The 24162-nt window shown below is 47.2% G+C and overlaps 1 protein-coding gene across 1 annotated transcript in view; it reads right to left on the bottom strand.

Annotated features, from left to right (window-relative positions):
• Positions 1–24162, bottom strand: part of XYLT1 (xylosyltransferase 1) — a 192022-nt gene that overhangs the window by 164032 nt on the left and 3828 nt on the right. The window lies entirely within an intron of this gene.

The raw sequence follows: 24162 nt of genomic DNA, 5'->3' as shown, positions 1-24162 counted from the left end.
GTGGAATGCTGTGTTTTGGCTTAGGATGAGAAGAGTGCTGATAACACCCCGATGTTTTAATTGTTGCAGAGCAGTGCTTATACCAAGCCAAGGACATCTCAGCCTTTTGCTCTGTCCTGCCAACAGGCAGGCTGGGGGTGCAGTAAGAGCTGGGAGGGGACAGACCCAGGACAGGTGACCCAAACTAGCCAAAGGGGTATTCCATACCATCTGACGTCATGCTAAACAATATATAGGGGTGGCTAGCCGGGGGGAGGGGGCCGGACTGCTCGGGGTTAGGCTGGGCATCGGTCAGCGGGTGGTGAGCAATTGCATCGTGCATCACTTGTTTGTACATATTATTATTATTTTCCTATTATCACCATTGTAACATTATTGTTATTATTGTTATTATTATTTTGTTATTATTATTTTCCTGTCTTATTAAACTGTCTTTATCTCAACTCACGGGCTTCACTTTCCATTTCTCTCCCCCGTCCCAGAGAGGGAGGGGGGAGGGTGAGCGAACGGCTGCGTGGTGTTTAGCTGCCAGCCGGGTTAAACCACGACAAGCTCAATATGCAGCACAGAAACTTTTTAGTCTGCCTCACACAGACCTAGCAAGGTATGCTGATTACCCACAGGCTACCAATTACCACTGCGTGTTCACCTCCTCCCAATGGCACCCAGCAGCTTGAAGCTGCCTGTCCTACTTGTCGTGGCACTCCTACCCACAAAGTCAGCTCATAGTCAGAGAGATGTTCCCCAAAACCTTTCATATGCTGCTCCCAGAATCACAGAATCATCTAGGTTGGAAGAGACCTCCAGGATCACCGAGTCCACCCTCTGACCTAACACCAACAAGTCCTCCACTGAACCATAGCGCTAAGCTCGAAATCTAAATGGCTTTTAAAGATCTGCCGGGACGGTGACTGAACCACTTCCCCAGGCAAAGGGAAACATCGCCACAGGTTCTGCGGAGACTTGAACTCAGATCACTGGATTCAAAGTCCAAAGTGCTGCCCATTACACCACAGAATCGAATCTGTGGCCAACAGTAGTTTTGATCCTGTAGCTCACAAGACCGTAACCACTGTTCGTCATTTACTACCATGTAGCCAGGCAAGGATAAGCAATTTAATTAATAAGTGAAGGCACCCCACACAGAGCATTTCACAAGAAAGGGCTTGTTCTGGATTTTCGCAGGGTGTTCATCAATATTTCTGCCTCATGTACCCTTTTGTGTCTGGGAGGTAACACCACTGTCTGCAGTGCTCAATTTGTGCTCACTATGCAAACCAGGGCCAGTTGTGATTTGAATAAAATGAGATCCTCTTGCACTAACCCATGACCTCAGCCATTCAGTTACACTTCCACTTTCAGTCCTGGGCTGTTTATTTAAGGAAAAAAAAAAAAAAAAAAAAAAAAGGGGGTGGGGTTAGAGCATTAGCATTTAGGTGACGGAGAAGCAAGGAATGGAGCTGTTCCTACATGAGGCGCCTGCTCCCCTTGCAGCCGTACACAGCACTCCCATGTCAGGAGCTCGGCAGATCGGAGCAAGGCAGGGACCCACGGCTTGGCCAGGCAGCACACGAAAGGCAGCTGGGTTTTGGTGAAGATGAACGGGGCGTGCACGCACACTGAATCAGGTTTTGCCAACATCCCCGCTAACCCGCAGCCACACCCCTACATCGCCACGTTAACAGGCAGCCACCAGCTCTAGCACATCTGTCCTTCCCCTGGGGAATGACCAACAAGCCGTTCTTTAAAGCTGCTGAGCCCTCCCCCCGTGGCTGAAGGCACCAGCAGCTGCGGATGGCGTGGAGAGACGCGCATCTCCTCTGACAAAAACCGAGCACGGCCGCAGACAAACAAGAGCAGGCTCAGGAAGCGGAGAGGTCTCAATTCCTCCCCCAGCCCCACACCTCGCGGTACCTTCCTGAGGCAGCTCCCCCGTCAGATGAGGGGACACGCTCATGCATGTTCACAAGGCCCCACACGTGCACGGGGGTCAAAGGAAAGCAGGAGCCCACAGCGTTTGTTGCACACTTTGATGCAATGAAGTGAAGAGAAGGGTTCCTGCTCCCGCGGCCTCCAGAGCGTTTGTTGTTGTTACTGCCGGTGTCACTGTGGCAGAGCCGCACGCTCCTGACAAAGCAAACGATCAAATCACAATCTGTTATTGTACCAGACTTCCAGCATTAATATGAAACACCTTACTCTAACCTAATCCAACCTAAACCAATTTGATAGAGAAAAACCAGAGACGCTTCCAAAGGACACGGCAACACAGAGGAGGCACCTCCCGCACCTGAGCCCCTTCCTCCCCAAGGTCAAGGCCTTACCGCAGGAGCAGGTGGGACAGCACTTCAAACAAGCTTGCCACCCTGTTTCTTCCCCTCGAGTTGCAAGTACAGAATGAAACAGAGCAACTGAAACGACAAATCCTTCTTCTGTGGTAGTCTCACAACTCTGCACGTAGCTGCTGTCTTGAAATTGTGTGATCTGGCTCTACCCTACAGAACACCTGAAACCAATATCAAAACAACGCCACATTGGCCTATTATGTCCACCTAAAAATTGACTTAATGCCCACCTGCAGCTGGGTGGAAGTTCCCCTTTATTAACTGGCTGTCAGCCACCTGTGCCCTCCACCTCAGTCAGCCACGTGCTATTAAAGCAGCACAGCAGAAAAACTGCGTCACGTCACTGCTGCTCACCCCCATCTTTCTGTAAGTGCCACCCTCCAGAGGTAACTGTGCTTGGAAAACCCCAGACATGGCTGCAGCTTGAATGATGCTTCACACAGCGTGCCCTCTGAGCAGGCCACCACAACCCAGCTGTGGCTGCCCATGTTCAGACCCAAGCACACGCTACAGGGTGCTACAATGCTTAGAGACACTTTGCCAAAACCTAAAGCAAGGAAGTCAGGTGTTGATCCTAGATCCCAGGCATTACAGCTTTTCTGAGTTAACATGATACAGCAGAATTTTAGCTGGGACCTACCAAAAAAAGTGCCAAGTGCCCTCTGGATGGTGCCAGAGATCTGAAATCTTCACTGAAGTTTCTGACAAACAAGGCTAGTAAAGGCCCATAATATTAACTGGGTTCCACACACGTACCCCAAATCCCAACGCTCAGCTTCAGAGCAGTCTTTGCTTTAAATCCCATGACTTCCAAGCTTAGCATCATATTTCAACTGAGAACTACCCAGTTTTCCAGAGGAAAGAGCAAAAGGATACATACAATTAGCTTTTCATATATGATGCTGGTTCATCCTTGTCAATACACGCAGTAGAGGTGCTCCCCATGGCACCTACGTAACCACCAACCCATCTCCTTCCAGAAGGCTGAGAAGTGAAACAAGCTCTGTTCTGTCAGAGGACATGGCACCACAACGAGCGGATATGAACCCTAGGCCTCATTATCAGCTAATGCAAATGATTTTCAGCGCCATACAAACCACGCAGATGATCTGAGCAATTATTTATGCAAAGCTGCAGTGCTGCTGAGCGCACACCGAGGATGATGTGCTGAGCTGGCTTCAGCCACGACGGGAATTTAAAACAGACATCAACCATCAGCAAAAGCCAGCGCCACGCAGCAGCCCCTCACGTTCACAGGAGCAGCAGACAGATTTATGCAGCACGCCGCGGCTGTATACAACGCTGCTCTCATTGCAGCACACATCTGTACAACAATAAAAAGCGCTCTTAAAGCACTGTAGCCTAGTACAATGACATATGTTAAATATAGCCACAAGTGAGCTGGGAGCAGAAATCCATGAATAACTGTATTGATTGCAGTAAAGAAAACCTGAGCATGTTTGGAGTGGAGACATTTCCTGATGAAATTCCTTCCATTTGGTAAAAACACAGACATTGTCTTACACCTTTCCACACAACAAAACAATAAAACAAAACGCCAGATGGTCCTGTTAGGGCTGAACCATGGATTTGCTCAATCCCTGTTTGCAGAGTTGGAGAGAAACCTGTCCTTCCAGTAAAGAGCAAGTCTGAGGCTCTGGAGCTTGCCTGAATTCTGAGAAAGGACCAGGAGTTGAAAAATCTTACACTTTACTCTATATGGAGTTTCTAGACAAAGTTTCTTAAGAGTTTTCTATGCCTTCTTATTTTTAGGACATGACAAATCCCCCTGTATTGACCCAAGGCACCCATTATTATGGCTATTACTAGGCACAGTAACGGGGCTACATCACAACCAACGGGCTAAAATGAAAGATGAAAGCAGAGCTGGCAGGGGACAGTGAAGCAGTGCTCCTCTGGGCCCCTGTCATTTGAAATCCTACGCTGAGTTTTCACACATTGACATACGCCAGGTGCGCTGCTCACAGCGAAGCAAAGCTTTCTGGTGTCACCTGCTGCATTTACAGAGGCCTCGTGCACCTCGTGCCTGCCCTGCCTGCGAAACTGCTTCCAAGAGATGCTGGTTGGGACAGACCGGGGACGGTTCATTTCATCGCCTCTGAACACATACAGGCAGTTGCTTTATGCAAGAATGGCTAGTTTCAAAAATCCACTCTATTTGCCAACAACAGTTAGGAAACTTCCCCTCAAAAACGCTGTGCCTCGGGGAAGGGACACAGGCTTTTGGAAGCCAGCCTTCCCAGAGTGACAGCAACCTGCCTGACCCAGAAACACCTCAACGCCCCTAAACCTGAGCCCGGTGTCAGTCCAGGCTCCCCCCAGGGAGGGGCTGAGGAGCGTGCCTGCAGTAATCTGCAGCCACCGGGCAAGGTAGAGAGAAAATGGGAACCAGCAGAGCCACGAGGCTGGTACAGGAACCCGCAGCAGGAAACATGACCACGGCCAGAGCACGGCGTGTGCTGAAGAATCCTCCCAGCTTGGACATTTCAGGGTGAAGGAACTCGGACATTCCCTTCAAGGGAGTCTGTGCAACATTCCCAAACCCATCACACACTGCTTTCAGCCACATGTGAATCACAACAGCACAAAAACCTTCGCTCCCCAGGCAGGTGAAACTACAGCAATCCAGCACAGGCTCCCCTGCACCCACCAAGGCTCCTGTTCTGGCCTTCACTCACGTGGAAGCGCTCGCCCTATGACCCAAGCAGCAGCACGGAGGGCTCCCAGGTAAGCCACCTTGCAGGTACTTCCAACCAACGCAGTCAGGAGTGGGAGTAGGGCACCCGAATTCGTGGCTCTGGGCCATCACCTTACACACAAGCCTGTTGCAACTGAGAAATCGATGCTGGCACGGTGACAGCCCTTAACGACTAATTACTGTAATGCAGGAACTGCTCACAGCATCTGAGTACACGTGCAGAGGAGCAGGAGCAACACACGGCCTGGTTACCTTGGACAAGCCAAGCAAAACTGCCAAGATCCTCCATAAATGCAAAGATATGATGGCAACAGAGACCAAGCATGTGCTGACCACAAGCAAAGTTGGTTTACTTTTCCCCCATCCTAGAACACTTTGGCAGACAAATGCATTTTTTTATGAGGCGCCTGCCCTTGGCAGGGTGGTGCAGGGGGATGCTGGTGGGCGATGGCACCACAAGGGGCCTGCACGCCTCCCCCACCAGCTTGTAATGGGGCAGACTCGACAGTGCCCGGGGCTTTTGGGGATGCTCCAAACAAGCCAGTATTTATCACTGATTTTACCAGGTGACTGTGGTGCCGCATTCCCAGTCGTGCTCAGACAGCTTTTTGCCTGTGCTAGTCAACCCACTGCAGTGGTAGCCCCAAGAGAAGACAACGCTGCACATCTCCATCCTGAGACACGCATCTGACAGAGTCCTGACAAAAAGCCTACCAGAAGTTTTTCCTTGACAGAGTCCTCACCAGGCCTCTCGTCGTCCAGAGAACCAAAGCAGGCATTTTTGTTTGGAAACGCTCCTTCCTTTCTCTCCTGCAGGTTCTGAAGTCACGCACACACTTAGTTATTCCATGCAAGCGTGTGACCCTTTGCACTTGGGTGTTGAAGGAAAGATTTATCCTTGATGTAAAATCAATCACATTAACAGGGTGACTTTCCAAACTCCTGCAGGTTCACTCCAGAGACAGCACTAATTCTTTTTGTAACTTTGAGAGAGTTGGACAAAGCATCTGCGTGGGGCTCTGTCTGAAGGCATTAATTGTTTGTGAGATCCCAATCTGAGAATTTTATGTAGCTACACTTAACAGAAAAACAATGCTTCCAACCATTTTTTCTTGGAATTACTGTTCAAAACCACAGCTTTTCTTAGAGACTGTTGTTCTAGCAACCAATTCAGAGCTCCTAAACTTTTCCTCTTCCAAACTAGGACAACTTCAGGCAAATCAGAACTTACCAGATACTTAAAACAAAATGATAAACAGTAGAGGAAGAGTTTGACAAGCTAATGAATAATCAGAAAGCCAAACGAAGAACATCTTTGCATGAAAAGATCACACTGAAGTTCCTTTAGTTTCTCACAGTGTAACAGCCTTATGAGACAACTCCATTTTTACTCTTTTACCATCACTGAAGCCCAAGGGCCAATGTAACTACCATCGCCACACAGCACACGCTTTGTAACACCCCTGTGTGCTTCTGTACAGCAACACATACCAGCCATGTCTGTACATCAGCCTGCTTGCAGCCAGGAAAGCCTAGGGGAATCAAAATTCCCAGTAAAGCTATGAAACTGTGTTGTAGAATTTTTCTATAAAATAGGATGCGCTAGAGCTCTGAAGAGAATCTGATGGAAGTCTGCAGCCGTAAAACACACAAAGCAAAACTTCAGGAGACAACAATGAAGTTTTCAGCAAGTCTTGTAGAAAGTTGCAAAAAAACCTTCAATAAAGAGAAAGCAGCTTGCCTCTGATGATAGCTTCATAAACATCCTTGGACCAATTAGGTATGTTAAACTAGTAAAACAGGAGTTTGGGAGGCACATTTTACTGGACAATTTAGACACAGGGAAAAAAGCCAAAGAAAACCCTTTGTATTTGCAGGAAGCTCCAGCTTAGCAGTTCTTTTGTAACACACCTGAGTTTCCTCAAATTGAACAGAAACTTATGCACAAACCTGCCTTCGAACCTGAGGCACATCCACACTTGTGTTTTGGTTTGTTTACTTTGGTTTATTTATAACAGGACCCATCATTACCTGCAACACAAAAGCCCCTGACTACCTCCACTGCGAGTGGGGCCTCCCTGTGCTGAGCAGAGAGAAGCAGCATTCCTGCTTCAAAGAAAACTAACAAGATCCACAGAGACAAAAGACTGACTGCAGAAAGCAGCAGAGGCACAGAGGCCAGCCGAGGCCAAAAAAAGGTCAAGATGAGTAAAACTTCAGACTCCTGTCCTGTACTCCCCTGCAGAGTCAGGAGGTCTCCCAGCACGGTCTGCTTCTTCCTCCCTCTCCCAGCAACAAACCCAGCATCCTCCGAACTCAGGACACACAGGATAAGACACTGAGGAAAAACTACTTGCACTGTGCAGGACTACAGTCATCTACACGTAGTCTTCTTCACAAGGATTAAGTGCACGGTTCTCTTCTCTGCAGGGAATCAGCAGGAAGGTCTCTCCGTGGGGAACTGCAGCAGGGTAAAGGCACTGCAGTGGTGCTGGGACACTTTGCTCGAGGGCCTGAACTGCAGCTCCTAACTTGAATTTGAAGTTACTGCTAGAGCACCAAAACTTAAGGTAAATATTATTGATACCTTATAAATTAAAAGATAATTCAGGCTATGAATTAATTTGAAATTATAAAACTAGGGTCTTCACACAGTATTAATTCCTCCATCTTTGGCATATCTGTTCTACTTATCATGAAAACTCATCGATTCAGCACACAGTCTTACCCTGAGATGCAACATTTTAAATGATTTAGAAACCCATAAAACACACTGCCAGCTGTAAGCTGGCAGCAAGAACTATTAAAGCAGTGAATATATAATGTGTCCACTGGTAGTTTCTGAAAAACTGCCAGACAGCAAAGATAAACTAACAAGGACAGCGCCTCAGTGGCTGTGTCACCTTGTATTCCTCCAAGTTTACTATACAGGACCTAATTTGGGCTTACTCTGATGCACTCAGCCAACTGCAAGCACATCTTACTTTCTAAGATAAGGCTCTGAGGGCCAGCCTGGTATCTTATGACCTGCTATCACATTTGAACTTGCCGTTTTTTGAAGCAGGAAAGACAGCACCAGGCAACCAGAAAGGTACACAAACAGTGAGCCAGTGAACCTGGCCAGTGTGCACCAGTTCCTGTGTGGTTTTAACTGGCATCTCACCCCTGCATCCGAGGTGGTACTTCTGATCGGCTGTTACCTCAGATAAGCTTGTCAAGTTTTACCAAGCGCACATATCCTGGACCACAGCACCTTCCAAGCACTCCCTAAAGAGGACACCTGAGCTCTCCTCCAGGATGACATCCCTGCCTGGTACTGAGAAGCAGCTCAAACAGAGGGAAATTGCCTCCTGAGATCTTTCAGCTTCCTGAAAGAAAAAAAGTGTTTTTTCCCCTGTAAGTGGGGAAAAAAGTGAGTAAGCCAAGAAAGGAAGACCTGTTCTTTCTTTTATGAAGGCTTTTTTAAATATAGATCTAAGTGATCTCAGCGACGCACAGAATTGCCAGCCTGTGTTACAAGAACAGCTCTTGAGGAAGAAAGGAACAGCTCCACTTCGCTTCAAAGCAGAGGTTAGGGGAGGCTCTTGTTTGTTTTGAGTCCCTGTGTCAGAATATCCACCGATTTTTCAGGAGCATCATAAATAAAAGTGCCAGGCTGGCTACGACAGAGGAAGCACATGCTCAGAAGCCCAGCTGGTGCTGCACGTCCCACCTGCAGAGCCAGGCCATGAGGCTGCTGCTTCATGCAGCACCCAGCAGCACTCGAGGACAGCCAGGACCAGACCTTCATGGACAACTCACCTGGAGCAGGCTCACACACACAAAAACAGAGCAGTTATTTCGAGGACCAAGGTGCATACAACCCCTCTCTTGGTAAGGCCACTGAATTTACACTGAATTTTTCTGAGGCTTTGGAGCTCAGAAAACCCTCAGAGTACATTTTGCAATAGTGGGAAAAAATGATGAATTTCTCATCTTTCCTTAGAATCTTTCAGGCAGCTCCTACTCACAGCAGGACTCTGCTTCTTGCTGCTAAACTGCTGACCTGCTCTTGGGGTCTCCTGTCAGCAGCCCCACTGGAGCTGCTCATCACTACCCCGCACCCAAATTCCTCACCTCTTGATCATCTATTTCACTGATAGCTTCGAGAAGATTAGCAAGGCTGTTTGCTTTTCGCAGAAACTCAGCTGTTCATCTTCAAACTTCTGATGACACATACATGAACACGGGGGAAAAAAACACAAACTGGCAAGAGATGGGTAGGATCCCATTGACAACCCCAAGAGTGGAGGAGACCACAAAGAAGTAACAAAATATCACACTCCTATGCTGTTAAGAGGTCACCACCGTTTCTTTTAGATAAAGACCGGCTGCTTTCCAAATCTCTTATTGTGCCTTTCTGATCCAGCTATGTAGCACTCGTGCCCAGGATATACTTTGTCATGTTGCAAACATGAAACAAAAATTCACTTGGCAACTTGTGTTACAGTCACCAGAAAAAAATCACTAAAAGAGAAGAAAAAAAAAAAAGCAGTAGACCATGTCTCATCTGGAGGAGTAGGAGAATTTAAGTGCGGTTATTTAAAACACAAACAAAAGCAACACAAAGCAACTGAAGGCTTTGCACAGTTTTAACCTGAAATCAAATGTGACAAGAGCTTTTGGATGGGCTGCAAAAGACTAATAGCAATTTTGTTAAGAATCAAGAAGCCAGTCTGAGTAACAGCACGCAGCCCTGCTCTCTGAGCACCTGAGCTTTGCCTGAATACAAATCTCACCTTGTTATCCAAGTTCTTTTCCCTCGAGACTTACCCCAGACTGATGCAGTGTCCTTGCCTTTCCCTGTGCTACAACACCCGGAGTCTCAGGCTGCTTCAGCAGGCAGGAAAGCCCTGCGGCACTCCTGCAGCGTGCAGCGAGGGACAGGCCCTGGGGGAAGCTTTAACCCTTTGGCCTTCAGCTTCCAGGCTGCAATTCCTGTCCTCCCCACGGCTTCTGAACAGGCTGTGGGGAATGTGCATATATACACACATTCATATAGATGTACATATGTATGGGTGTACATTTGAGCCTGGCTGGTTTCTCTGTAAACGTGGCGCAGGGAAAGCCATTTCTGCTACGTCTATTTACCTAATGGCATATCTGGGACAAGTGCATTTCATAAGCAGGGAGGAAAAAAAAACACAACTGCTTCCCACTGACAGAAGAACCCGAAACATTAGCTCGGGATGTCAGGATGCCATCATATAAATGTCACATCATGCCACGCTGCTTTAAAGAAGGGCAGAATGTGTAATGCCGCTTTGGCAATGTGAATTTGCTGAGCTTGATTTTCAATTTGAAATGTTCAAGGAAACATCAAGCTAAGCTTAGAAACAAATGTCAAAGTGGTGGAAGGCTGCAGGTGACTGAAGGCAGCCAGTCACTACTGCCCAGTACTGAGTATTTCGGGTCTGACAGCTGTGCCAGCTGTTCCTAACCCAGAATATAAGAATTGGAGCAACTGTTTTGAGCCCTAAGGTGAAAACGTAACCTGTCTGCAGTAAGTGGGAGTTCTGCCACCATTTTCAAAGAGCAGAGAATTCACACAGCACATTACATTAGAAGTTTCGCTGTCCTTTGGTAATTCATCTCTAAGAGACATTGGGAGGGCAGAAATTAGAAACACGAAGTAGTACCGCATCCTTGAGCCTAGCTAATAAACCATTAACATCAAGTAAAGCTCCTGCATGGCGATGTTGATGAATCCTATGCCAAGGACAGAATTCCTCCTGAAGCCCTGGATGCGGGCCTTGGACTCCTTCCCACCCCAGGCTCACAGCTACGGGCCTGGCAGGGCCAAAGACCCGCATGGCAGAGGCCTGGGGAGAGCGCCCCGCAGTACCTGCACCCCCCGCAGTACCTGCACCCCCCGCAGTACCTGCACCCCCCGCAGTACCTGCACCCCCCGCAGTACCTGCACCCCCCGCAGTACCTGCACCCCCCGCAGTACCTGCACCCCCCGCAGTACCTGCACCACAAGAACTGCTGTGCACCCCAGAGCCTTCAACATTGGAAAATTCACCACCTCCCAAAAAAACTGCTTCCACACTTAATTATAGTACAGTTAATAGTGCATACCCCCTACAATGGGGTATGTATCTCAAACACAGTTTGTAACTTTCCGTTATGCAGCACTGTGTTACACCATGCTTGCAGGACACAAACCACAGCGCTCTTTGAGCAGACACATACCTATACAAAGCAGAAATTTGTGTGTTTTTTTTCCCCACTCTACTTACAAAACATAACAAACGTGCTATGCCCTGTTTCCACGGGCTCCTCTAACATCCATATAAATAACTATCAGCCTTTTCCTGGTGCTAGTATTGAAAAGCAGCGCAGAAAGATGCTTCTCATAAAGCAGCTGGTATCATAAAGAACATACACATAGCAAAGAAGTAATTTCCAAGGAAATGGAAAAACAAAAGTAAGTGTGTATTTTATCTTGCTACTTCAGAGAGTTCACTTGCACATTTTACTGCCTCAGAAGCATGATCATCCCTTCCAATCTGGCTTTCTGATCGAGTAAGAGAATATAAACTCAGCAGCTATTTCCTAAAGCACATTATTTAAGACCCCAAGACTTGGGACGTAGCCACTTCAATACATTTTCCTCCAGCCACCACTATTATCAAATATAAATTTTCCAGCTGATCGAAAGAGATTTGCCCCCTCCATTATTCACATTTCCACTTCTGCTTACAGTGGCTTCAAGCAGACTTCCCAATGTACTTTCTACTTTAGGATAAAAATCCACCTTGGAGCAGAAAGCCGTGACGGATTCCTCTGCGCTATTTGCTCTGCTTTTATCCTGTCCCTTGGTTTGCTGAGGGCCTCTGAGTAAGTTCTGCACAGGCTCCACACCGACTGTCTGCAGAGATAAAAGTCAGCCGTGGCACAAAACTGCCATCAGCGCAAAATGGGATGCAAAGGAGGAGTCAGCCATCACCAGTCAGCCAAAGCCAGCACAGGCGGCACTGCAGAGCAGCACACGAGGTAACCCTGTGTTAGCACAACATACGCCACGAAGAGTCTCCCAGTCAAGTTTGTGTTGGTTCTTGTCATCTCTGACCCCTCCAGCTGCCACCCAAAGCAGAAAACTAGAGACACATCATGCAGAGTTAGAAAAATGACATTTTCCTTAGATCTGGTGTAAAAACAAGCAAAATCTCACGGATACCAACATACCGTAAGCACTACTGTTGAAAGGGCTCCTGAAGAACATGATTAAAAATAGCAACTTTGGCAAATGAGAAACACCTAACTCCTTCTTGCTGTTCTCTACTTATATGAAGAATAAATGATCAAAATATTAATATTTTGAAACAAGTTGTGCACGTAGGAGTCAGTGGACTGGCCCAGAACTAATCCTCCCCTGCTGCCCATGCAGTTGATTCCAAGCATGTCTGGGAGCCAAACCAAGCCAGCTCTGGGAGCGGCTCAGGCCAAGCCACAGGGCATCACCTTGCACGTGGGATCAAAGTGCCCACGTGAGGACTCAATACCAAATGCGCCAGGTCTCAAATTCACCCCTTCACTTATGTTGCCATTGTTTTCCCTTGCTGACAAGCCCGTATTTACATCGTGCAGCATCTAACCAGGCTGTGTGTTGACCAAAGGTGAAGTGTTTGCCAAGGTCTCTCGCTGCACAACTGGAAGCTGCACGCCAGGAACACGCTGCCAGAGGCAATACACCAGGCACCAGCTACAAAGACACTCCCAGTATGCAAAGTGCACCATGCATACTTCTACAATCACTTGCTTTTTCTGCTGATCAAAGCGGATCTGTCTCTGCAAAGGGAACCAGACTGCGCTGCTCAAACCCTCAGCACAAGGAACTGCCCGGCTCAGAAGCAGAAGGGAGGAGCAGAGATGCACATCACTAAGGATAAAGGATTAAAGGGAGAGCAGAAAAATCTAATCTTTGGAAAGCAAGAACGTGCCAGTAAGCAAGGGATCACAGCTACGGGAATGAGAACAAGTTTCCACGGCTGAGGCAGAACCTGACCAGAAAGCTCATCCCAGCGCGAGCAGCGGGCTGTCGGCACGCACCTCGGGTGGGATGGGGGTGGCCAAAGCTCCAGCCTCCAGCACCCCTGGTACCACCCCGCAGCGTGCTCAGCAGCCCCATACAACTGCTCACATGTGGGCCCCAGGGAGCAGCCAGGCCACAGCGCAGCGCCTGAACACGCAGCTGAGTGTTTCCATGTGTCACACGGAGCCACCAGCGAGCTCAGCCTGACGTGGGAATCAGGGAGGAAGTTTCTGCCAAAAGGGAGCTGGGGATGAGAGCAACAGGAGTTACCCAGAGGAGTCAGGAGTTAAGAGAGCAGTAAGAGAAGTCAGCAGCTCTGTGACAGGAGCATCCCACACACGTCACTTCCAACGATTCATGAGCTAGGTGACTGAGGTTGTCTTCCGACAGCAACTTATACCTCTAAAATCCCTATAAATATTTCAGTCTAAAATAATTACTAAAACATAAGTGCTTGCACACACATGCAAAAAAAAAAAAAAAAAGTGTCATATTTTTTTTCTTTCTTTTTTTAAAAACACAGTATCAAATCCTGCACTGACAGGAAGGATGCAAGTGGTCAGATTTCTCAAGCTTGCCTTAAGCACCTGCTGTACCGGACAAACCATTCCCTCATCTCAAGGCTAGCTGTGAAAGCTGGTTAGGATCTGGGTACCGTGGAAGCACCCTTTTCTCCCAGCACACGGCCATCACTATGCCTCAGATGCCCCCCAAAACCAGGTATTGCTTCCACTCCCCTCTTCTCACCTGCATTGTCAAACTTGACTCTGTAAACCGAAAGATCTCCATCCTGCAGCAAATTACCCAAACAAGGGTAACAGAACAGGCAAACAGAGCAGACGTGGAGGCAGACTGACCACATTAGCAACTCTGTCACTAAATACCAATTGTAATGAACTCATAGCTCCCGCTCTTTTGTCTGGATGCATGGAGAAACATTTTTATAAGACTGCTTTAGTTGCCATAGCCAGAGTTTAGCCAGAATTAAACTACCTGCTCAGGGCCCCAGCTAGCCCCCATCTGGATTCTGTTTTCACTCAATACTGGCCAAGGCAGCAGCTCCCCAGGACAACAGGCAGATGCCTACCGCCTGGCCCAGACCATCCCTCCATGACCCGGGCACAACCTCAGCATCTCATCACAGCACCCTCACCAATTCTATGCCTGGCAAGAAAGCAGCCCTTGTGTTAATTTAAACATATCCTGGTAATTCATTAAATGGTTAATAAATTGGGAACACAAAGTATTCTTCAGCAAGCCCGTCCAGCCTAGCAGGAAGGTTTCTTGAGTAACGCCTGCATCGTTTGGTCAACTGCTTTCTGCATGCACAGAGCAGTCGGACTCGCAGCTGACTCATGCCTTTAGCAGGGGTCTTATGAACTGCATCACCAGTGAGGAAACATCTGTGTTCGTTTTGTTTATTCAGCTAGCTTTAGAGCATTAGGGATAATAGAAAAGCTTCTTCTCAAGGACTTAGTGCCCACAATGCAGCAGCTGTAATGGCTAAAGGTTTTTGTTTTTCTTCCCTTCATACATACACAAAAGGACTACTTAAGGAGATTGGCAATCCTACAAGTAACATTAGGCTTGCAATATAAGAGACATGTTCAGAAGATATTGATATTTATGTTGATATGTGCAAACCAAAGGACTTCATAAAAATCAGCATTAAATTCCTAAAATAAAAGCAGAAGAGCAAAGACACACAAGCCTTCACTAACAGCAAGCAAACGCTGGCTGGAAACCGTTCTTTCCACTGCTTACCTCCAGGCTGAGCACAGGTTTTAGGCCACAGATTTGCACAGCTCACAGAAAAAATATCCTGCTTACAGACATAGCAGCAAGATGATGGAGAGGGTTCCCTCCCACCAACAGCTCTGCAGCAGGAGCAGCTGCCACAGCCCGTGCGTGCAGTCAGGGCCTGGACCTTCAGCAGCAGCCATCAGTGTCTCATCTCCAATTGCTGCTGCTGCAGCACGGAAGGTGCTCACACAACCTACCTGTGTAGGACGAGGGCTGGCAATTGTTCTGTCAGCAGTCATTTTTATTTGCAAACTGAAAAAAGAACAAATTGGGTTCTCCTCCTCCATGAGAGCACCACACGAGCAGTGTCCTGCCCAGGCCGTTTGCAGCCCTGCCTGGGACACGCTGATTTTCTTCTGTAACCCAAGGGTTTGTTCGGCTTCTCACCCATACTGGCACACTGTACGAGCTGATCAGCTACAGCACCGTCCTTCAACATAAATGGTTGTGGTTTACCCTAACCTTGCCCACCACGTAGGAGTCATTTGGGTATCTCCTTAAGCAGGGATCAATACATTGAAATTAAACTCTAACACAGGTTAACTGGAAGACAAAGCAGGCATTTTAAACCGCTTCAGAAACCCTACCCGCTGCCTTCAAAGTAGTCCACCAGCAAACAGTTACTGAAGTACGACTTAAAAGCTGCCTGAGAGCATTAGAGGTAAAGCATAACGCAGCACAGACAGATTTAACATACCTTCCATCAAAATAACACTTCCGTGCACCAAGCACTGCTCAGAGAGCACTCCTCCTGCACGAGCATCTTCCCTAATTCAACATGAGCTGAAATCACTCATGTAGCATGATTTAGAAAGAGACCCAGCAAGGCCAGCAGTATACTAAAGGCCTTCAAGAATCCTGAATTACAAGTTTCAGCACTCCTAAAAATACTAAAAACAGAAAACAACCGTTAAGGAATTCCACTGCAGCCAGCAGGAACAGGCAGGGACTCCGGCCATCCCTTCCCAGCCAGGTCTCTCTTGCGGCAGTCAGCCTCTGTTCAGAACACAGCAGGTAAGGAATGGAAAACCAAAAGAATTCGGCATGTTATTTGGATTTTCAGTTACTGCCCAACACAGTCACTTCAGATTGGTTTTAGGCTTTTACAGAACCAGTATTTATAAAACTCACATAAAGAAGAGTTTCTACCAAATACATTTTTTTTTTAGTGTTTCAGAACACTTTAAGACAACAGAAAAACCTTTGTTTTAAAATGCATTCGAGCCCAACAACTTAAATGAACATACAAAAAATACATAAAAACCCTACCATGATGACATTCATATGACTATTCTTTCATCATTTCACATCACTCTGCCCTTCAGCTCCTAGCAGAGCCAGTAGCTCTGCAGAACCACAGCTTATTCTCAGTGCACTGTATTACTCGACTTCTTACAGACCTCTGTCTTCAACCTACAGCAAACATACATATGCTGAAAAAGCTGAAATTCGTTTGGTATAGGTGTCCCAAAATGAGTCCTGTCCAACCACCCCTCACACATCATGCTTACACAGGGTAACGACCGAGGTCTGAACCAACATTGAACAGCAAAGTGAAGATTTACAGAAGCACCTGGCTATCAGAAGAGCCCAAACTTGCTCCAAGAGTTGACCTGCCAAGTTCTAGGCTCATTTAAACTGGTTACTGCAAAACAAAATATTGCCAAGTGATAGTTGATCTGGAAAATCCCAGCCAATCACCGAAACGGACAACTCTTGCTTGTCTTAGTTGGCACCAAGACTCCCAAATACTTGACCACAATGGAGCTCAGGTACACAGGCATGCAAGTCGCTGCTGATGTAAGAGCGGCAGCATCAAGCCCTGAGTACATTTTACCCCAGTAAAGCCAGAAAAAACCCTAACCACCACCTTACTAAGGAGATTTTTCAAACCACTGCAGCATCTCCCCCAGCCCAGCCATAGCACCAGGTGCAAACATTTGGGGACACACCAAGGCTGCAGGGGTGGCCCTGGCAGCAAACAGGAAGCAGCCGCACCGGGCAACTAAGCCAGGACAGCGACAGCTCAAAGGCAGCAGGCAAGGCAAGTTAGAAGGCACAAAGTCATTCAATGGAGAAACATCCTTCCATAAAGGAGCTACTGTTTACCAAGCAGCTAACAGAGACTTGCAGTACTTCATTTCCAATTATGTTAACCTGCTTCCTAAGCAACGATGTGATCAACACAGCCCACGCCAAGCTACCGAGGTCAGTGCTCTAACTCCCAGCACCTTCACTCTGAGCCTTGAGCCACCTCTGCCACCACTGAAAAAAGCCCCAGAAATGAGAGAAATGCTCAGGCAGGAGGAAGTAAGTACCCATGATGATGGCAAGATTACAACATAAAAGTTTGCTGCTAAGCAAAACAAACACACCACCTTGCTCCCTGGCTGCAAGTGGCTTCAACCACCAAACAGTTTGTTTCGGTGCCAGGGTTCAGATCTGAGTCTGCTTAGGTCTTGTAACTCAACTGGAAACAGAACCCAGAAGTTCAATTAAATCCAGGACAGCACAAAATTTGAGGGCTTCCTTCCACTTACCCAAGTCCCACACTCTACAAACTGAAAGCGACCACAGCACTCATTACAAACTCAGTGACAATTGAAGAGCAACCAAAGTCTCTACAGGTTGAGATGGCCAGGCTGTCCAAACACACAGCCCTCCAAGAGCCCTTCGACCTGCAGGACTTCCCTTCCTCCTCAGTTACACTCATTCATGAGCAAGGCCTTGATACGAGAATCGCTTCAAGAATTCACCCTCAAGCTTACATCCTCAACTAAAAGTGAAAATCCCCTAAAGGGCTTCAACTACAAAAAGAAATATCCTAATGATAACTTTTGGACAGCCTGAGATAGCTGCTCGTTCCGACAGCTCAGCAATGCTACTAAAATGGCCCAGGAAGAACTGCTTTAGCTGCTCGAGACAAACTCACTGCTGCTACAATTAGCAGGCTTACCTTAGCCTGAAGCAACCAATACACATCAGAGGGGTAACGTCTAAGGCTGGATTTTTACATAACTGTGTCAAACTTGTTTAAACTCCTGTGAAATATTTTTTTCTTGAATATTTGGCCATATAAGGACAAAGCTCATAATTTCACATAAAATACATCTGGGTCAAATTCTGATGCGTAGAACATGTGCAAAAGCCCATGGATCCCACAGCAAGTCCAGAACCAAAGTCCTGGGCTATGGGAACCTGTATGGGAGCCTTTCCCTGTATCAATTACCCCACAAAAGGATGGCTCATTATGAAATGGACTTCCAGAAAATTCCTGTGCTCTGAAAGCATGATAAATGAGTTTAAAAATTGGATAAACCTAAACACGTGCTCCCAGAGGTCCCACGGAGCTTTATAGCTGTTACTTTCTGAACTGTCCCACACAGAAGCTTGTCCTACAACCTAAAACCAGAGCTCTCCTTCTGCTCATTGCATCAGACACGTGGCTGAAGCCCCAGAGAGGGGAGCAAATCGCAGCACTCGCACGCTCCAGGTTCTTGCTGCAGCTCCACACAAGAGCGCCAGGCAAGGAGCAATGCTGTTTGCTTTCCTTAAGTGTCCAGGGATGTGGAAATCAACTTCAAAAGAAACAAAACAGAAAAATACCGTATTTTATATCTGGGGGGCAGGACATCTCTGCCTACAGTCTGGAAAATGAGCAGATTTGAGACTGTCATTTTCTAATAAATAGTCGTTAATCACTTGCAGCCACTCGGCACAGGAGGTCAGGCGGTGGCAGCCTGGCTGGTGTAAGCGTTTAACAGGGAATCGGATTAGAGAGGCTCGGGGCAGCACCACCACAGCCCCAGCACTACCTGCTAACAGATCCTTCCCTCCAGTCACGACACTACCAGGGCCTGACCCAGGCATTTTGGAGCACGAAGCCCTGATCTCGCTATGAAGACTCCACAAACCACGCGGTGCTAAACACGAGCTGATCACGGCGCTGTATGGCAGCAATGCTGTAAGCAACCATCACCTCAGCTGCTCTGAGGAGCTGGGTCAGAGAACGAGGCTGAGGCCGGCAGCGCCCCGCCAACACGCACCATGCAGGAGCTGAAGGGGCAGGATTTGAGCTATTCTCAGAGCATTTCACAGCCCTGCTCCCCTCTCCCTCCACCCAGCAGCTCCGCCTGAGAGCCAGCTACGGTTATAATTACCATCATAATTATTATTTTAATAAGAACCAGTGACTTATCAAAATACTACACTGAAGGCTCGCATGTCTCTTCCTGTAGGAGTGCCAAGAAGGAGCAGCCAGTTCGCTGCTGATGTACCGCTCTGTGTACGCCTGGAGCAGACAGCACCTCAAAGTTTCTATTTATGCAGCTGAGTGACTAAACTCAATCCAAGCGAATGCCAAAACGTAAGCAATTTGAGGCACAGGCGCTGCGCAGTGTTATTGCTCTGCTGGTACACACACTAACAGCTTTGTTTACTACACTGACTCCTCTTCAGCTTGTTTGCTTGGCTTTTACACACGGTCGGCCACGCTGCTGAACTGAGGTGCCTTGAGGTAGCCACCTGAACCCCTGTTTGTGTACTTAACAGCTGTGTCGGGCACCCATGGAAAGTTGTGTGTGTGTAAGCAAGCCTGGAGGCATCCAAGTCAATGCAATTAGGGGCCTACGTGCGTATTTACCTCCACCTTCCCAAATCTGGACCTCTGCAGGCACCAGGTGGCTATTTTTCATGCCAGCAGCGGATACCCTCAGTACATCCTAGCTTGCTGACCGCTTCTTTTCTCTTCACATGCCTGTTCAAGATGACCCAGATACAGCTCCCCAGTAACACGCCACCTCCACACAGCAGCTCAGTTTAAACTTTCAGTTAAATGTAAATTTAAATAATTAGCAGATGGCCATTTAGCTAGTTACAGCTCCAGGTACTCTGCCAGGCTGAGGAAAAAGATTCCTCGATTAGCAAGGTAACCAACAGCCCAGCAGCCGCAGGGCTCTGCATTGAGCACAGCCAGCTGTCACCCCGGTGAGTTCTGCAGCAGGACACAAGACAAAAGCAGCACGCTTGCACCCACAACACGACACGAGCTTGCTCATTTCTCACAAGAAGAGAGCTTGCCATGGAAACGTCATTTTTCAGGTTTGTCTGTTCATTTCTCAAGTAAGGGTCAATGAGCTGGATGTAATTTCAGGGAACTCACTTCCCTGTAGTCAATACAGTCATGACCTTCATTGCTTTTTCTTGAAGAAAACCACCGTGTTTTAACTGAGCCCTATGTCCTCCTCAATCAAGGAATGCAATTATAAAGAACAAAGCTACCTACAAACAGGCTGAGTTAAGAACAAAACCAGAGACCATTCAGAAATTCAGAGAGCATGAAATCCAAGACTCAGCATTACGAAAAGTCAGCGAATACCATCAACTGCGAGAAAAATACTCAGACTGCATCAACCCAACCGAACCAAAACGTACAGCTGAAGGACAAGCAGAGGCTGCAGTATGAAGTAAGAGTGCCCATGACTCATCCAACCAAATCCAAGTTAAATTGAACTTTGCAGTCTCATTCAGCTTTGTAGAATTGTTTTAAATAAACATTCCGCTTACTAATACCCTCTAATAATATAACTGAGCAGCACTGCAGGCAGCAGTGTGAAAACAAAATATGTGGGAAGCATTCAAGATCTGACCTCAGAGTCAACCACGCTCTAGTATGAAGAGCTTTTTTTAGCTTTTTTTTAAATACTAAACTGATACTAATTTATTGTGAAGTTTAATTTCATTGCCACAAAAAAAAAAAAAAAGGCAATTATAGGCACACTATAAATAGCTGGTCCCTTGGAGAAATCCTCTAATCATCTCTAAAAATAAGGAGTCAGGTGCTTTAAGTGTCCTGTGCTGACCCTTTTGGTACCTCACACTCAAGAATTAACTCAGCAAGGTTGCACCACATACAAATTAAGGCAACATCACTTGTTGCTCAATTCTTACATCCACCAGGTTACAGAGCCTGCTCTCTTCACTTCTGGACCACACTGAAGCTTCTGAAAGCATCCAGCCCTCTGTCTAACGCAAAGCTGGGGAGTAACGCCACAGCAGTCAGAGGTCCACGAGGCAATGACAATCTTGTGCTTCAAAGCCTGGAAATCTGCTTTACCTGCCTGGCCACAGCTGGGCAGCCGATGCATAATTCTCATCTCTGGCTGACTTTGTTCTCTGTTTCATCCCCTCCAATCAATCCTCTGACTCCTCCTGCCCTTACGCTGCCTAATGCCAATCAGAGAGGAAGCAAGTGGAAATCACTGAGTCAGGGCTTGTGGAGCCCCATGCTGAGCAGGTAGGTGATGGCAGGACTGCAGAAGTGACACCCAGGACTCGTTTTAAGCGTTATTGGCTGTACTTACTAGTCAGCTTGTAAGCTCCTCCAGGCAGGGACCTTTCCTCACATGCGTCTGTAAAGCTTCTAGTGCCCAGATGGTGCCATACAAATGAATAATAATTATATTTCCATGTAGACCATTATTGTGCCTAATGTAAATTACTTTCACTGATCCAAGAGGAAATCATTTTCTCATTTTGAAATGAAAAGAGAGAGTAAAAATAATGATTACTTGTTTGACGCTATTATTACAATGATAATTACATTTGTGGGTCCAGAATCCTCAGCTGGTGCGCTGACTTCAGCGGAGCCATGCCAACACACGGCAGCTGACGAGCTGGTCCCATTCTTTGCTGAACATTTTGGACTATTTCATGAGGACCGATTACTTCAAACCCACAACACTTCTGTGAAAAATGGGAAGTTAAACACGAGTTGCAGACCGGGGAGCAGAAGCAGCAGATCTGGTATGGGAAGGGATGGCCTCCTGCATGGCACGGCAGCTCTCTCAGCAGAACTGCCGCGGTCTCCCTGGCTCATTCGCAGAGATTCAGGTCTCCAGAGAGCTGAATTGCCTTCTGGAGGCACTCATCTCTCTCCATTCATTTAGCAGCCTGGTGTTTGTGAGCTTCAGCCCAAGCCTAAGTGCTCAAAATAGGACAGCTGTGATCTCTGGCACCAAACACGGAAGGGACAAACTCAGAGCTTGCCAGTGCTCAGCTTCTCTGGGGGAAAAAAACCAACGCACAATTACCAGACCAAAGAGGACTAAGCCCCGACACCCAAGAACCAGAAACCCCCAAACTCGAGGCTGCTTTAGCTAAGGGTCTCAGAAGGCTTTGCTACAGAGGTTACTGAGAGGACACGGCACCAGGGCTCAGAGGCAGAGCCCTCCTGGCCAACACGGGCTCTGCAGCACAGCCTCAGTAGCACACGGCTGGTGAGAACAACAGCACTGGGCTTCCAGCTCTAAACACCACACTCAAACACTTCCAAGTGCTACACCTATTGTGTGCTGCACTAATTCAAGCCCAAACCTGGCACCGTGGCAGTTTAAATAGTGAGTTTTACACCTGAAATGCATTTCACACACATTGTTTCCAAGAAGGAGGCTGGAGCAGGGAAGAATGAAACTCAGCACACAAGCAGTGGCTTTCTCATTGGTACCTACACCAGCTAGCATGCCAGCACCCTGCTCTGCTCCTGCACCTGCCAGAATGAGACACCCATCAGCCTAGAACAGAAGAAAAAATAGTGTTTGATCCCACACAGAGTCAGTGGAAAAGCTCTTGTTGAATCCACGCAAGTGCCAGACCTAATCTTAACACCGTAAAGTAAAATCAGGAAGTATTTGATTAAAATTAATCCTTGAGGTTATATAACTTGACTATTCTTGCAAATTAAGCTGATTTCGTGCTTTCATTGTACTCCTGTCTCTTCATCAAGCACTAATAAGATGCTGTAGCACATATCATGGACTTTCAATACAGAAGGGAAAAATATTTTGAAAAATAATTCTCAAGACAGCTGAGAGATGTGGCAGATAATGAGAGCCTTTTATACTAAAGAGTAACCATTTTGCAATACCTGACAGTAAGTAAATGGAATTTGTATGTCTCCTGTACAACAGCTGGTCTTCTCTTGCTTAAAAAAAAGAGAATGGATATGCCTCTACCTCAAAGAGAACATCTGCAAAAACCCATCATACAGTAAGGAATTAAAGGAAAAAAGCAACAAAACACACACCAGTGGCCTGAAAAAGACTTCAGATGGCATAACCAATTAACACAGATCCACTTCACATAATACCTTCCCACATCCCCAAAGAAAAGATGCTTAATGAGGTAACTGCTGCAGGAGTCCATCAATCTAATTCGGTTCTAACACTCTTCTTAAATAATGCAAATATTAGTTCTCTGCTACCGAAAAGATTTGTTGCATTAAAATGTGCCTTGTTAAGTGCCAAGACTTTGTAAAAATCATTATGCGGCTTCCAGCTCCAGATGTATCCTTCCCCCCACTTCCCATTACAAAATAATTAGCTGTCTCCATTCTCCTTTTCCATTGTTATTAAAGTCGGAGTGCTGGGTGATGAAGCTCCTGGTAACAAGCAAAACTGTCCTTAACGGCCAAGTCAGCACGACAGACCCATTCTCTAGAACATGCATCACGTTCAGCCCCCCAGTAGCTCGATGCCATGAATTTTAGTCACCCAAAGGTGCCTCAGCTCAGCCGTTCCACCGACACCCACAGGTGTGCTGCAACCAGCGAGGACCTGGGCTTCAGAGCCCAATGCACACCAGACCAAAGGCTCACACAGAAATCATTAGCTCGCATTAAGCTCCCCTGCACCTTTTAGGTCTGGACATTTTTCCAAACCCTTCCCATTTGTTGCGTTCAGAGCTGAAATGAGCGAGGCTGCATGGCTGCATCAACAGGGGAAGAGGTTCAGGTAGGTGCCACCTGGCTGTGATGTATCGTATGGAACCTCCTCACTGATGTCAGCAAACACTCCAAGTTAGGGGTGAAATCACTTCATTTTCCCTCTGCAAAGTCTCTTTCATTCTCCGGAGCTTAACAAGTCACTTAATGCTTATGTGCAACTCCACATGGGACCTTGCAGCGAGGCTCCAGTCCTGAGGCCGTGCAGGACTGCACCCGAGAACCTGCTTGAGCCCATTCACCTGACCCAGCCACAGAGCAGCAATGCAGCCAGCCTAATGCTCCACAGCCCCAGCAGAAGAGCCACCACCACGTTTCCCCCTGCAGAAAAGAAAATGAGAGGAAGAGGCACCAGATCCTCAGCACTGCCCTCCACAGCTCAGCTTTGGTTGGAGTTGGAGCAGGTAACCCTCACTGTTCCCAGGCACGCTTTCTTTTC

The sequence above is a fragment of the Aythya marila genome, assembly GCF_965140915.1.
Source record: "Aythya marila genome assembly, chromosome: 15".
NCBI classification, from domain to species: Eukaryota; Metazoa; Chordata; class Aves; order Anseriformes; family Anatidae; genus Aythya; species Aythya marila.
The sequence above is the reverse complement of the archived record's forward strand: the minus strand, read 5'-3'. Positions and strand labels throughout refer to the sequence as shown.